Source organism: Podarcis filfolensis (assembly GCF_964270895.1).
Source record: "Podarcis filfolensis genome assembly, chromosome: 17".
Taxonomy (NCBI): domain Eukaryota; kingdom Metazoa; phylum Chordata; class Lepidosauria; order Squamata; family Lacertidae; genus Podarcis; species Podarcis filfolensis.
The window spans coordinates 17,883,304-17,899,905 of NC_139621.1; the positions used below are offsets into that span (position 1 = coordinate 17,883,304).

Consider the following 16,602-nt stretch of genomic DNA (forward strand, 5'->3'; position numbering starts at 1 on the left):
TCATAGAAAACATTCAGTGGGGTCTGTTGAGCATTGAAACCCAGAGAATATTTCAGCAACAAAGATACTATTACTCAAAAGGTCTCTCAACATCTATCATGTCTAAGTACTAAGGCAGACACTCCCTGCGATGATCTTTGCATGCTGGGGGAGGGTGCCTCTTGTGTGGGCAAATGTGGTTCTTTACAAGATTGGACCAGGACTGTGTCACTGTGAACTTTTCAAACCCAAATCCCCATTCTACAGGGTTCATTTCAAATAACACTCAGACTTAGATTTGCTCTTTGTCCCTTACATTTCTGTTGAGTTAGAATAATTGCTTTGTTTCATGCACAGTCTATATTTCACTGATTCATAAATAGTGTTTCAGCATTTGTGACTTGGGTAGCTGTTCCGTATTTCAATATTTGCAGAACTTGTAATATAGCATACAAGCACTCTATGGGTAATCCATGGATGTTTAAATATTGAGACAATGGATTTATGTAAGAAAGCCTTACCCTGATCAATTGGTAGCTTACCTGAAGGGGGAAATGAATCTTTTAATCAAATTTAAATGAAGTATCATTCAGTGGTAGTGTCATGGCCATAAATGGTACGAATTTCTTGCTTCGATGAACATGCTTTTAGACGAATTTTTCAACAATAAGTGATTTTTTTCCTGTGGTGACTAAGAAAATGCCTACACTAATGGTCATCTGTGTTGTCTATTTCAGTCAGTTAATTAATTCATTTCTGGAATCAAAAAGCATGATAGCTAATTGACTAAAATAACATTGACCAACTGGTAATTCTTAGCTACAAAAACATTATTCCGCACAGTCCAGTTCTCAGCACTGGCACAGACATTTCTTAGACTGGAACAAAATGGGGGCCCCCACTGCAAATTCCTCCTCACAGAAAGATAACTGTTTTACAGGGATCTGAAGTCACCAAGTCAGGCAGAAAAAGAATGTGGGGAGATGCATTTGCAGGCACAACCTACTTCGAAATTTGCAAGAGTTACTTTCCCAGTAAATTCCAAACATTAAAGCTTAGCATCCTTCACAAGTGAGTAAGTAAGCAGGAAGGGCCAAAGCTCAGTAGCAGACCATCTGCTTCATGGTACAATCTCTGGCATCTCCAGTTAGGGCTGGGGAAACTCCAATCCGAAACCCTTGAGAGGTGCTGCCAGTCTGTGGGGGCAATACTGCGCTAGATGGAACAGTGGTCTGAGCCAGTATAAATTTCCTTATGTTCCTGTTTGTTTGTTTTTCTACTTTCAAAATAATAACCGTGTGAGCATTTGCCTCCTCACTGTAACAGCAGTTATATCCTGTTTACATCCCTGCCTCTCCAAAAAACCAAAGTGCCCCTTCACATGTTTGTAATCCGCCAATGGAGTGGCAAAGATACAGTGGTACCTTAGGTTACAGATGCTTCAGGTTACACACACTTCAAGTTACAGACACTTCAGGTTACAGACTCCACTAACCCAGAGATAGTACCTCGGGTTAAGAACTTTGCTTCAGGATGAGAACAGAAATCGTGCGGCGGCAGTGGGAGGCCCCATTAGCTAAATTGGTACCTCAAGTTAAGAACAGTTTCAGGTTAAGAACAGACCTCCAAAACAAATTAAGTTCTTAACCTGAGGTACCACTGTAGGGAGGCAAATGGACTCCAATGCAGATTTTTTATTTTAGTTATTTAAAAGCGTTTTTGAACTGCTTAATGTTGCAAAATCTCTAAGTGATGTACGAAAACATGAAGATAAAAGCAGAACAGTATGATAAAAGCAAAAATCTATTGAGAGTAGGGTCTAATCTTATGGGTCATGGAAAGCCGGGGGGGGGGGATAATGCTGCGCATAAAGTTCAACTCATGCAATGGGGCTTTCTCTCCCTCTCCTCTCTCTGGACACCCTCAAAATCTGCTCTGGAGAGTCTTCCAACCAATTTTGAGGGTGCATTGGTTGGGAGTGGGGACTGCGTGGGAGAGGTGATGAAAAAGCATTGTGCAAGCAGATGTCTGCTGTGCTAGTGTTGGATATGGCCCTATGTCTTTAGAAGACAGAATCATAGAATTGTAGGCACCCTGAGTGTCACCTAGTCCAACTCCCTGCAATACAAGAATATGCAGCTGTCCAATACGAGGACTGAACCTGCAACCTTGGCATTATCAGCACCACACTCTAACCAACTGAACTATTGTCAGGCTGCTGCCAGCGACTCCCAGCCGGTTGCCCAGGAACTGTCAGCTGCGTCCCATTGGGGAGAGCTTGGAGAGACAGGAGGAGGTAATTAGGCAGGAATGTAGAACGAGGGAGGAGCAGCCTAGTTGCAGTAGAAGTTTAAGCGCCGAGAACAAGGAGAAGGAAGGGGCGAGTTCAAGAGAGAAGACACAGACTGACAGTTTAAGCTCCGACAGAGGGAGGGCCACTGAAAATAGCCCATCCCATAATGCACAGGCAAGCAAGAATTATTGAGAGGCGTGAACAGGGAAGGAAGCGAAGGGGGGTTTTAAATGTGGAAAGAGGAAGGGACGGAACTCAGACTCGGCAACAGCTAATTTGGAAGCAGACGCTGAGTGACTGAGCTCCAGAGTGATTTGTGTGTTTTGAGCAATAAACCTGAGTTAATTGCTGCCAGAGTTGTCTCGCTTCTGTGGGAGAGACCCAACCATTACAGGAACATACAAAGACAAGGAAAGGTTTCTTACCGTCCGCTTTTTATTCAGTATTTACAGAGAGAGGCTGTAGAACCCAGCCTCTTGGATAATGGTGTTGTCCTGAATGAATCTCCAAACCCCATCTCTCCCACTTCCTCATTCGTCAATCTCATCATCTCTCCTACAGGTACTGCTAAGTGCCCTATGTCTTCAAGCTCTTTGCTCTCCTACTTTTAAGGCTCATCAAGTTTTGGAAGAGGGGGTCTGGGATGCTTTCTAAGACACTGTGTCTGTCAGCTGTCATCCCCCCTGGTGCTTCCTCCTCCTCCTCCTCCTCTCCCATTATTTCCCAACTTTTCCTCTCATCTGAGCTGTGATCTCCCTCAAATCCCTGTTGCAAATCTAAACTGTCTTCCTCTTCCTCCTCCCAGGATGGGCCAAGTTAGGGAGGTGGTCTCCACCATTCCTCCTCTGCCCAGTCCCTGACAGCTATCCACCTGAAGCAGCTGGCGTATGGCAGAGAGAAGGGGCAATGGCAGTAAATGTCTATCTTTAAGCCTTGTGATATTTCATAGGGTTCTGTGTAATGAGTAGAATTTCCCCCAGATGATCTATATTTTCTTACAGGACTATATGAGGGCAGGTGGTCCTTCAGGTAATCTGCTCTTGAGTTGTTTAGGGCTTTATAAATTAGAAACAAGGCATGGTTTAACATGGCCAGGTAGCTAACCAGAGAGCAGTTCCCTCATCACAGGTGAGATATGTGCATGCCCAGGTGCTCCACTCAACAATCTGGCTGTTGCGTTCTGTTCCGTCAGATCCATCTCCACAATCCCTTCAGTTGCCTTTTGCACAGTTCTTCCCACATGCATGTCACACCAAACGAACCAAACCAAGCAAATTAAGTGAGTCGGCAGCACAGAAGAGGGCAGAAGGGCAATAAATCAAACATGCATTATACATTGGATCTCCTCACGTGCAGGGCCTCTTTCCTTTGTGATGCCTGTCAAATTAGGCCAGCTATTCATTTCTTTGGCACAGCAGTCTAAAAAAATGAAAATTTATTCTTAGGGAAGAGGAACATGTAAGGAAGGGTGCTGCTATACTGTGAAAATATTCTGGATACCTCTGGCTTTTTAACCAGTCCTCCCATCCTGGAATCGTGCCCAGTTCTCTCTATTTCTCTTTGCTCTCTGCAGAAAATGATGTGGCTGCAACTTTTTAATCAAGCGCTGTCCTCCTATCAGAAGGACTGCTCCTCCGGGTTCTGTCGCTACTGACCTGTCATAATCATAGGAATGAAAACAACGATATGTACCCAGCAAGCAGAGGAATAATTGGAAGCATCTAATCCATAATGTTTTCTTTTTTGGAATTATAATGGCCTGGTGAGTGACTGGGGCTTAACCCAGGTCAGCCGAGTCTCAGGTGCACACCTTGGCTTCGAAGATTCTATACATGGTGTCTGGATTCTGGACTAATGATGCTCAATAGTTTCAAGAACTTAATGACGCATTGTGATGGAAATTAGCTGTATTTGTTTGGTCAAACTTTTTGATCTGCTCCATATTTGCTGTCTAAAACTTCCTCTGGAAACAGCATGGGAAGAACTGGGCTTGGTAGAGCTATGTCCCTCCTTTCCCTTGAGGGATAGCTCAATCGGTAGAGCATGAGACTCTTGAAAGATTCCTGCGTTGCAGGAGGTTGGACTAGATAGTCCTCATAGACCCTTCCAGCTCTACAATGACCGCTCCCCGCTTAAAACGGGGGGCGCCCTTTGCGTGGGACGCGTGCAGCCCCTAGATCTGGAGCGGCTCCATCAGCATAGGCTTGGCTTTGCCTTCCCTCAGGTGGGACACCTGGAGGTCTCCGCCTACCTCAGTCAGTTGTCCAATCCCACCTGGGGGAAGCGTTGCCAAGGAGACCAGGCCAGGTAGGGGAGGGATTACCTGCCCACACAATAGAGGGAGGATCTTACCTGGGAATCCTCACTTGGCTCCAGATAGTCCTCATAGACCCTTCCAGCTCTACAATATATTGTTCTATGATCTCCATCCAGGTCTTCCGTTATTCCAATGTCCCTTATATAGTAACACTGCCTTACGGGGGGGGGGTGTCCGGCTACCCCACCCACTGCCTCTGAAAGCCCTGTAGGAAGTTGATGCAGGAGAGAGAGAGAGAGAGAGAGAGAGAGAGAGAGAGAGAGAGAGACTGTGAGTAACACCATGGGATGGGTTACTCCCCAAATGGTGATGCCAGTGGGACATGGATTCTTTGGGGAAGCTAACGCCTAGACATGTGATCAGACTAACTTGACCCATAGCTAATTTGGAGCAGGCATGGCAGCAGTGGCTAGGCTAGGACATCAAGGACCAAGGCGAAAAAGTTTGAGCTGCATCACTTACGGACTCACTTACAGCCTAGGACCCTTGTACCTATGGGACCGCCTCTCCTGGTATGTCCCACAGAGGAACTTACGATCTTCAAACAAAAACATCTTGGAGGTCCCAGGCCACAAAGAGGTTAGGCTGGCCTCAACCAGAGCCAGGGCTTTTTCAGCTGTGGCCCCGATCTTGTGGAACGCTCTGTCACAAGAGACTAGGGCCCTGCGGGATTTGACATCTTTCCGCAGGGCCTGCAAGACAGAGCTGTTCCACCAAGCCTTTGGCCAGGGCACAGCCTGACTCCTTCCTTTGGCAATCTTCACAGAACTCTAGCCCAATGGCTGCCATCAATTTGATTTGAATTAATTTTATAATGAAATGATTTTAGAATGTTGTATTATTTTATTGTTGTTAGCCTCCCTGAGCCCGGCTTCGGTTGGGGAGGGCGGGATATAAATTAAAAATTATTATTTATTATTATTATTATTATTATTATTATTATTATTATTATTATTAAAACTGTGTTCATGGAAGACAATCTTACTTGGCTATGAGTGATCGCCAAAGAAGAAGAAGCACCAGATACAAATCATAATCTGAACATAAGCTTTACTACATTTGCAGCGCCAACCATAATTGTATGCGTTTCCGGCTGATGAATTTCGGTACGAGGAAAGGGGCCCTATCTTCACAGACCTTTAGAACATTTGTGTAAATCAGGGTATGGGAAACTGTGGTCCTCCCAAAGTAGCTGTCCTTGGCCACTGTCCTCCTTGGCCACTGATGATGCTGTCTAGGGTTGATAGGAGTTGAAGTCCAACATTTCTGGAGGTCCACAGGTGCATCACCTCTGGCGAAAATGTCCGAACTTTATGAACACTGCAGCTGCTTGGTGAATCTGGAAAAAGCTGCATTAGCTTGCATTCAGATTAAACAAACAGAATTGCCTTGCCTCCTTTGTCCTTTACACTTTTTTTATTTTAACTCAGTAATCCATATTATGTCTGGATGCAAGCAAAGCCTTTCAGAATAGATTTGCCTTCTCTTCCCCTTTGTTTGCCAGATACCACACACAGGCTTGCTCATTCACACCCCATAGCCGCAAGTAGTGTTTCTGTCTGCCATAAATTTATGTAATTACATTGAAATGTCTTATCAATAATTCAATTATTCCATTAGTTTTACATTAAGAAATAAATAGAGTTAATACATGTATAATTTATCTGCCTATAAACTAAATAGTTTAAAATGCATTTTTTTTCCTGGGCCTAAAGTGGTAATAGCTTATAAAATGAGAAAACTGTAATAAATCTAATCACCTGTACCTTGAAACATCCCATAAGGTAGAGTATATTGAAGATGAACTGTTATGCAGTCCACAAGAATAAGATAACTCTGATAAAATGCCTCTATTCACTGGTAAAGTCTGGGCTTGGGCCTGGTTAATTAAAACACAACTTGTAATTATTTGATATGATGAAACACAGAGATAGCACACCCTTCAAACTTTGCTCTTGATACCTATTGGCTATTCTTTTTTTCTTTTAAAGAAATATATTTATAATTTTCATTATTACCATTTCCAAAATCACATTCACGTTCAAATATATATCTCCACCATTAATATATTTCTTTTAATGAAAACATTCAACAACTTCCTTCTTCCAAGGTTTCTTTAATTTTCCCACCATCCCTGCATATTCTGATATATCCATTTAGATCACTTTCTCCCCTTATTCTTCCTTTAATATATATTATACTGTTGAATTTACCTTAATGCTTCCAGTGTTTTCACTTGTTTATAATTATTTTCCAGATACTCCACAAAGCTTTTCCACTCCTCTTTATAGAGAGCAGGAGATCTTCTTACTCTCTTATTTTACTTGTTAGACCTGCCAACTCTGCATATTCTATCATTTTTAATAGCCAACGCTCCTTTTAAAGGACCTCACTCACCCTCCATTTTGGGGCTAACAAGATCTGAACTGCTGTAGTGGCATACATAAATAATTTTTCCTGACTCCTGGGTGCTTCCCTCTGTACCATTCCCAGAAGAAATGCCTCTGGTTTGGGGGGGAAATGTGTTTGTTTGTTTTTTTAAAAAAGACACCCCCCATCTCTTTATATATCATTTCCCAGTACACCATCATGTTAGAGTTATCTTGGAAGAGTGATGGGTTGTTAAACTACTCAGAGAATTGTAGCTCTTTAGGGTGAATCTTCTTCTTCTTTGCCGGTCACTCATAACCGAGTAAGATTGTCTTCCATAAACACGTAAGTGACTGTGGAGGCTGATTCTGGATCCACACGTCCTTCCACAGTGGGGACATAGGTTTCCGAGCAGAAGTTGATCATGGTGAGGGTTTGCCAAGTGTGCCATCCTCTTAGCTCGTTTCTCTCTTTTGTCCTGAGTGCAAGCATCTTCAAAGCCCATGACACCTTTGGTAAAGGCTGTTCTCCAACTGGAGCTCTCGCAGGCCAGTGTTTCCCAGTTGTTTGTGTTTATACTAAAAAAAATTAGATTTGCCTTGAGAGAGTCTTTAAACCTCTTTTGTTGACCACCAGCATGATGCTTTCCATTTTAAAGTTGGGAATAGAGTAGTTGTTTTGGAAAACGATAATCAGGCATCCGCACAACATGACCAGTCCAACGAAGTTGATTAGGGTTTGTATCTGATGCAAAGGGAGTTAGTGCATCTGAAGAATATGATGCTGTCTTAAACCCACAACTATGGGAAGTATCCAAAATTGTTCTAACAGATTGCTGTGGCATTGCGAATTCCCTAAGCCAATTGGTGGGGGGGGGGCATTTAGAAGGAGGAGAGAGGGTAACAGATAACCACTGTGTGCGGTTGAAAGCAAACGCTTAACACTCAACTCCTAACAGCCAAAACTCCATAACCTCCACTGACCATTCTTGCATTCGTCAGCAGCATTACTTATTCATCGTCTCAGCATTAAAGTATTTGTATTGCAATGCAAAGTTGTTGCCGGGATTAAAAAAATAAATAAAAATTAGCTCCTTGTATATTCATACATTTCAGCTTGGCCGGAAACTTCTGTCAGACTATAAAACATTTGAGTCACTCTTTTCACAATAAAGTTGAGTCATACAGCACTCTTTCTGCCAAGTTTCTTGCAATAAGGTAGTTATTTGAAGCAGAAAGTCACAGGGGAAGAGTAGAAGGGATCCACACAATCACAATAATTTCCAAAAAATTATTGTAACCATTCTAACCTGAAGGCTTGGCTGTTTGAGACCTCTGTCACGGGCCAGGGGACAATGAAGCATAAGAAACTCTGTTATTGGCAAACTATCATGAGAACTCACTTCATACCCTCCAACATTTCTCTGAAAATAGGGGCATCCTAGATTATGATTATTATTATTATTTTATTTCCCAGCCACTCTGGGTGGCTTACAGTACATATTACAGTACCTATTAAAACACAGTACGTCAAACATTAAAAACTTGCCAATATAGGACTGCCTTGAGATGTCTTCTAAAAGTTATGCAGTTCTTTATCTCCTTGGCATCTGAAGGGAGGGCGTTCTGCAGGGCGGGTGCCACTACCAAGAAGGCCCTCTGTCTGGTTCCCTGTAGCTACCCTTCTTGAAGTAAAGGAACCATCAGAAGGCCCTCAGAGGAGGACGTCAGTGTCTTGGCTGAGTGATGGGGATGGAGACGCTCCTTCCACGTCTCCACTCCCACATATTAAAATATATTAAGACTACCTATACATAGTTGCTTTGAAAAAATAGAAGCAGCAGCCATTAATGTCACTTTGAGCACCCTCTGGCAGAAAATGTGAGTCAGTCACACATTCCAGAGATACAAAGAGGACCTGTTTTGTGTGAATGGTCCTTATGGTCCTCCTCCTCTTCCTCCTCCTCCTCCTCCTCCTCTTCCTCTTCCTCTTCCTCTTCTTCTTAACCTAAGAACCATAAAAAGAAGCCATTCTTCAAAGAAGGTAGTTTTCTTAGTCATAGAAACCTGTGTTCTCAAAATGCTCTGTGTGTGTGTGTGTGTGTGTGTGTGAGAGAGAGAGAGAGAGAGAGAGAGAGAGAGAGAGAGAGAGAGAAGATTCAAGCTCAGCACATCCACTTCACTTCCCTTTCCTGCTGCAACTGTTGGAAAACTGAGACTAAAGAACACTTCCCCTCCTGACTGAGAACAGCTTGGAGTCTTACTGCCTCCCTGCTGTGCTCGGCAAAATCGCTATGATTCTTTGACAGTTGGAGCTTAACCGCCCCAGCCCCCTGCTTGCCATGCTCGTGGGGGAGCTGAGAAAAAGAGACAGTGCTCCCACGGTTCAGAAAGAAGTGATTTCTTGCCTGTGTGCTCCCTTTAAAAAAAAATGAGAGAGAAACCTTCTGAGAGAAGCAAGCGTAAGCAATTCCCTCTCAGCTAAGGTAATTGTTTCAAGTTTGGAAGTTGGCAAACGTTTCTCTCAGTTTCCTCGAGAACTCCGATGTCTGCTGTGCCATTTAGAACTCGAGGAGAACAATTAATGCTACCCTGGTTCCAAACACACCATTTAAAGATTTGAGCACATTAAAATGCACTCACACCTGTATGCTTCTGCTGCAGCTGTGAAATTTTTCTGTTTTCTCGGATGGATTTTGTGAGGATGAAGAGGCGAGTATTTTCTCCCGGTACTTTTCTCCCAGAACCTTTGCATATATGTGCTTCTAAATAAATGTCTAAGCAATTCCTTACAGCCATGAAGGTGGCAGGCTCTCTATTTAATTTTAAAATGCTGGCATTTCCAGGATGCTAATTTGGTGCCCAGTGCCAGATTAAGTCCAGTCAAAGGGGTTAAGTCCAGTCAAAGGCGACTATGGGGGTGTTGCGCTCAGCTCGCTTTTCAGGCCGAGGGAGCCAGCATCTGTCCACAGACAGCTTTCTGGGTCCTGAGGCCAGCAGGACTAAACTGCTTCTGGCACAACGAAACACCGCAACGGAAACCAGAGCGCATGGAAACGCTGTTTACCTTTCCAATGCAGGGATACCTATTTATCTACTTGTACTAGCATGCTTTCGAACTGCTAGGTTGGCAGGAGCTGGGACAGAGCAATGGGAGCTCACTCCATCGCGGGGATTCAAACCGCCGACCTTCTGTTCGACAAGCCCAAGATGCTCAGAATCCCTCTTTGTACACATATGGCTACCTGTTACTCTATTTCATGTAATGGACTCTGGTCCATGAGAGCTTATGCCACAACATACAACAGGAATATATCATGATTCTCCGGCAATGAATGTGGGGAGCCTTTGACACCCTAGATGTTGTGGAACTGCAAGTCTCATCAACCTCAGCAAGCATGGCTAACGGTCAGAGGTTGCTACATACCTTCCAATATCCGTCAGATGAAAATAGGGACATTTCTCACTCCCCACAACTGACCCTCCTCGACCCCCCCCCATTTTTGTCACACCCACCCACCGCAGAGCATTTCCTATCAGAGGAAGAGTTAGTGTCACAACCACTGTACCAGCAGGACACAGCACCCAGACCCTCCACCGTCCTGAGAAAGCCTCTTAATTCCGATTTTATTTTATTTTATACTTCGATAGATTGACAAAAGCAAAACACGCACTAATAAATAAATTTTTGAAAGGGGCAAGATTAGATGTGGGTGCACAAAGCATTTTTTGTTTTTCTTTTTTTAATCAAAACTCCTTGCGCTCTGCTTCTTCCTGACCAGAGTGGCTCCTTCTGGATGCAAGGGTGATCTGGCTGCGACATCTGTCACCCCATTGATCGCCAGGGTTGATTTGGCTGATCTGGCTGGCTAGGCAAGAGTCCCCTAACAACCTCACCGCTCCATGTGCGTCCCTTCTGAAGCTGTGCCCTCGGTGGATGAGGACAACCATCCCAGATTGTAGGAGACCGTAGGGGCTCCTTCCAGTTCTGTGATTCCGTGACACATGAACTGAAAAACTACAAGTTCCGTAACATGGAAGGTGGCAGCAAGGTTTTGATGTGCAAGTGAACATTGCTTGTGAAACTTCCTTGGCATTTGGGATTGAGTCTGTTCCCTGAATGTCATTTTAAAGGAAGCATTCGGTGCTTAATAACTATACTTAATTTCTATGCTGGAGGAGAAAGTAGGGGAGGATCCATTTATAAAACATGCATTATTTACCCAAGTGACTGAAAACAACTCCTGAGGAGCTGTTTCAGTGTTTAATATATTTATTATTCAGGGAGTTTGTTTTTTGGTATTATATATTCATGTAACCTTTAATGCAGATTGGGAACAAAGATATGTGGTCGTTGCTAAGATTTGCTATCGTTCTATAACAGTGGTTCTCAAACTTTTTTCCCCCTCTGGACCGCATTTTCAGAATAAAACTCTGCTCGCGCCACATCAGATTTGTTATTGATAAGGAATATATTGGGAAACGAAAAGAGACAACTCATAATGGTGCTTGATTTATAAGATGGAACGCAACTACTGTATGATGTGGACGTGGAACATCCAGAAAGTAAATAAATAAATAAAAATGCATCTATGTACGAACATGAATCATTCCCAAAATATAATATTGATTGCCCTTGAATCTTCCTGCCACATTTGCCACCCTCTCCTGCCACACCAGTGCAGGCGCCACACCCTTTGAAAGACACTATTCTAGAACTGCCTTTCTCTCACACTCATGGCTGACTCAGACAAGCATTCCCTGGCATGGTACAATCCTCTTATGAATAGTGTACTACCCCAGAATTTACGTTGGTGTGTGGGTTAATATGAAAGTATTCTCCATGTGAAAAATATACATAGCAGCTAGCTTACATAGCAGTGATGATCTATCATCAGGAATGCAAACTTTCCAGAAGGGACATCATATTGATGGAAGGCAAATAGCAATCCACAATCTCGCTTTCTCTCTCTCTCTCTCTCTCTCTCTCTCTCTCTCTCTCTCTCACACACACACACACAGAGAGAGAGAGAGAGAGAGAGAGAAGAGAGAAGAGAGAGAGCACTTGGTATAGTCAGCTGAGAGGACTGCATCATGTCTGAGAGAATCTATTTGATTCATATTTCACACACATGACTGCAATGCTATATACCACATGTGGGGAACCTTTGGCCCTCCAGAAGTTGCTGAACTACAACTCCCATCATCCCTAGCCTTTGGTCATTTTGCAGGGGCTGGTGGGAGTTGTAGTTCAGCAACATTTGGCAGGCCAAAAGGTTCTCCAAACCCTTGGCAGGAACAGCAAATGCCATCTAGTCCAAACCCCTGCCTATGCTACAACACCCACAATAGGTTTTCAAAACTTGTCTAGAGCAGAACCTTGATGGATTTTTCTAGGAAGAGAGTTCAACCGTCGCAGCACTACCACCAAGAAAGCCCTGATCCTGCCAAACTTGTCCTAACCAATGACAGGCCAGAGATCAAGTTCTCTGGTGCCAATCTTAAAGTTTGAGTAAGTTCTTAGCAGAAAGTGTTTGATAAAATATTATTCAGTTTTGCTAGGCAGGAGAGTTGATTGGGGGGTCTTGTACAACAAACCCACTTTCCCCCAAAATCAGGGGGTTTTCTGAGGTGTGCGTGTGTTATTTTGCAGTAAGGAAAGTAACTGGAAAATGCACTAGAGTGCTGTGTGATATCACTTGCTTTGAAACATTGTCATCTAACCTCCCTGCAAACCAATCACAATGAATACTGAATAAAGAGGTCAGCTGGAAATGCCCCTAATCTTCCAGATAAACACCTCTCCAAGCAGTATAAACCATAGTGTGGACAGGCGGAGTCCCCCAAACCCTGGGCGGCCCCCGTGTGAAATAATGACTCAAGACAACGTGCTATGGGATTAAAATTGGCCATAACTTTGTTATGTTTCAGAAGTGGGTAGACCTTGGCTCAGGCACTGGGCGTTTATCCCTCCCAGTCCCCCACCGGGGATCTGGGGAACATCAGGGTTATCCAGTGTGGGGGGGGCTGGCTCTGGAGAACATATGTTCAAGCAGAGAGAGCCCACCCCCGTTATGCCGCCGGCGCAGGGGAGAGCAATGACATCCTCTATGCCTCCCCTCAAAACAACCCCTTTAACGGGGAACCCTGGTATCACTGCTGCAAAGAGGAGGGGGTTCACCACTGCACGTCCCACCCCCAATTTAGGGAAGATAGACTAAAGGATTCCACCCAAGGCCTGATACCGCCAAAGTTGTGACCTTTTGCTACAGGGAAACCCACCACTTGCCACTGAATTGGAACAAACTGCAATCTGCAGAAAACCCGAGTGCCTTTTGTTCCAATTCAGTGGCAAACAGTGAGTTTTCCCAGGGAAAGCTGTGGGTCGACAAACGCTCAGGCCTGTGCCTGGAAAATGCAAAAGGAAGTCTGGTGGAGCCCTAAGTGTGAGCTGATTTGGAAACCAGTGGGTTAAACCACAGAGACTTGCCGATCAGAAGGTCAGCGGTTCAAATCCCCGCGACAGGGAGAGCTCCCATTGCTCGGTCCCTGCTCCTGCCAACCTAGCAGTTTGAAAGCATGTCAAAGTGCAAGTAGATAAATAGGTACCGCTCCGGCGGGAAGATAAACGGTGTTTCCGTGCGCTGCTCTGGTTCGCCAGAAGCGGCTTAGTCATGCTGGCCGCATGATCTGGAAGCTGTACGCCGGCTCCCTCGGCCAATAAAGCAAGATGAGCGCTGCAACCCCAGAGCTGGCCACGACTGGACCTAATGGTCCCTTTACCTTTACCTGAGTCTTTAAGTATGAAAAACAAAAGTACGGTAAGTTTGATACTTTCTGGAGCTGGAAGGTCCTGTGGCAAGCACTAGGCAACCACACACACAAACAATGCCTAATAAATGCATCCAGGCTTTTCTCCTGAATCTTTAAAATTTAAGCCCTGCTAGCGCCGTCGCTTTGCAATGTCAAGGGAAGCAGCAGCTGCTGAGCTGAACAGAAGGACCATCCATTTTACTGTTGCTTTGTTTTGAAAAATGCTAGAGCGAGTCGGGGAATAGAACCAGCTTAAATGTCAGCACTTGGAAGTGGGGTAAACAGCAAGCAGCTATCAGTAATCCATCTCCTTTGTTTTTAAAGTAATGTTTTACTCCTGACAGGCAATTTAATTGCTAGTAGGAGTAACCACTAGACCTGAAGAGATGAAAACTCTGGGACCAATTCTTTTTTTTTTTTTTTTTTTTTTGAGGCTGCAGTTTTTCTTCATATTTTCAAAGCAAATATGGCTTGAGATGCCATTAGCTAGAACTGGAACCGCCTTCTCATAAGGAGTTTGAGATTTCCAATTAATTCTTTTCAGGGTCAAATTGTGACCCTACACTTTAGGGTAGAAAAAAAAAACACAAGAGTTGTCTCATAGCCATTTTAGCACAGGATCTATTTGTGGTTGCAGTGAGGAGGCAAATGGTCACAGCTGTTGTTTTTTAAGTAGAAAAGACATTGGACCTTGCTCTATACTGAGTCTGGTCACTGGTCTATGAGGCTTAGTATTATCTACCCTGATTGGCAGTGATTCTTGAGGGTTTCAGACGCATGTGCATATGTGAAGTTGTTGCTGTTGTTGTTGTTACCTCAATATGTATTGCTTTACAATTATTTTTGTAGGCTGTGCTGAAGAGAGAGAGAGAGAGAGAGAGAGAGAGAGAGAGAGAGAGAGAATAGAAAGCTACAACTGCATCAGTTTCCCCCCCCTAAAAACCAAACTACCATCTGGTTAGCACAAAAATGAATCGTGTGGTTTATATGCCTCTTTTCCCCCTTGCCAGATCTCCTTAAATGCACTGGCAAGAGTCAAGCTTGGATGCAGAGGAAACAGCCTGTCAGGTTTGTCAGGCTTGAAGAGATATATTCGAAATGATTATTATTATTTTCATGTGGATCTATTTAGCAAGGTCAAACTCTTCTTTGATTTATTTTTATTTATTTAAAGGGGGGTTGTATGCAAAATCCTCCAGCATTTTCTTTTTTAAAAAAAAAATGTTTACCTTCCCTTTATTTGGTCTTTGCGCAGAAAGAAAGAAAAAATCTCATTACATTTTTAAAAGGCAGAACATGATCTTTCCAAGTTAAGGACTAAGCAGGGAGGATGTTCTCTTACCATCTGTGAAGGTCACGAGTTTCCAGAAATCTGATTGCAACAAGAATGCAGCCATCATCCTTCAGGGCTGTAAGGCTCACTAGGTACAGCAAAACACCACCTACAGTGATGATTTGCTAGATGGCAAAATGACATTGAGCAGAATTTTAGCCATGAATGGCTTCTCTTCTGGAGGAAAGGGAATGTTATTCTGTTCTCAAACCAGACATATACACCCTACACCTTCCCTGAACATGCCCTGCTTCTTAAACATGATTGTATCGTGTATCAAATGAGGGAGCAGAAATAGAACAGTTGAGGGTGATGTGCTTGATCATCCTTTCTTTCAGGTGGACCTAAATGATGTTCTCTCCCCCTGTAGATCCATAGATCTGTAGATCTATAACTTATCTCATGTCCTGAAGCCATTGTGCTATACTTTCCCCTTCATCCTACCCAGGGCAGGTAGTGATGGGGCTGATATCTGGTAGGTATCTGGTTGGCCACTGTGTTAAGATGCTGGACTAGTTAGCCGGGTCCAGCAGGGCTCTTCTTATCATCTTATGATGTGGACCTGGAGTAGGGCAACACACCCAATAATGGCTTTGGGCTAGGGTTGCAGGAAAGCATCATTTTCTGTTGTGTCCTGCACGCATTGCACGCAGCACTGTTTCCATTTCTCTGCAGTTCAACCTCCACCAAAAGCTACCCTATTCCTCTAAATTTATACAACTTAAGTTATTTGTGTAATTAATTAATTACACAAATTCTGTCGGCATTGCATTATTCCACCCCACCCATTTCACTGCAAAGGAAATGCAATGCAGAGTGGAGTGGGGGATGTATTCCATTTTGGGTAATTGGCAGACCGAAAGCAATAGCAACAGTGATTACCAATTGACTCTGATGCATTAATTTCTCTTCTAGACATGGGATGTTAGCAAATGTTAGCAGTTTCCACTCCCGTTTGTGTTTTCATCCAAATTCTCTGATGTCCCTATTTCAGACACAGGACAAATTGCACTAGGTGCTCACGACATGTTGGTACCTCTTGAAATTTTTTTCGCATGCCAAATAGCAGGAAGAGGGATTAAACCAAATCAGTACCACGGAAGGGAAGGGTTAAGCCCTCTCCTTATATACAGTTGTTCCAATCCTGATTAGTTCCCTCATACAGTACAGAAGGGGGAATGTATTTGCCATGCCCTTCAACTCTTTCTGGTTTGAGCTGTAATTATAGGGAGTGTTGACCCAACCTCCACACAGACTTTGGGGCAGGTTCCCTCCCTCCTGGATTCCCTACCAGGGCCTCTGTCACTGATTTTAAGTCTCTGGTAGGTTAGTGTGAGAACAGGCCATCCTTCAAGCAACTTGGCCTCAGCTGTTAAGGGCTTTAAAGGTCATGACCAGCACTTGGGGCCCCAAAGCTTACAGGCAGCCAATGTAGCTGACACAGAGATTTTAGCATTCTGCACCAGCTGGAGTTCCTGAACAGTCTTTGAAGGCATGA

The 16,602-nt window shown here is 43.9% G+C and overlaps 1 long non-coding RNA gene across 1 annotated transcript in view; it reads right to left on the minus strand.

Moving 5' to 3' along the window:
- Window positions 1-13,536: 13,536 nt before the first annotated feature.
- LOC310753150 overlaps window positions 13,537-16,602 on the minus strand; it is a 213,887-nt gene continuing 210,821 nt past the window's right edge. The window contains exon 3 of the long non-coding RNA XR_014543234.1: window positions 13,537-13,648. This is a non-coding gene — a long non-coding RNA (uncharacterized lncRNA). The remainder of the gene's footprint in view (window positions 13,649-16,602) is intronic.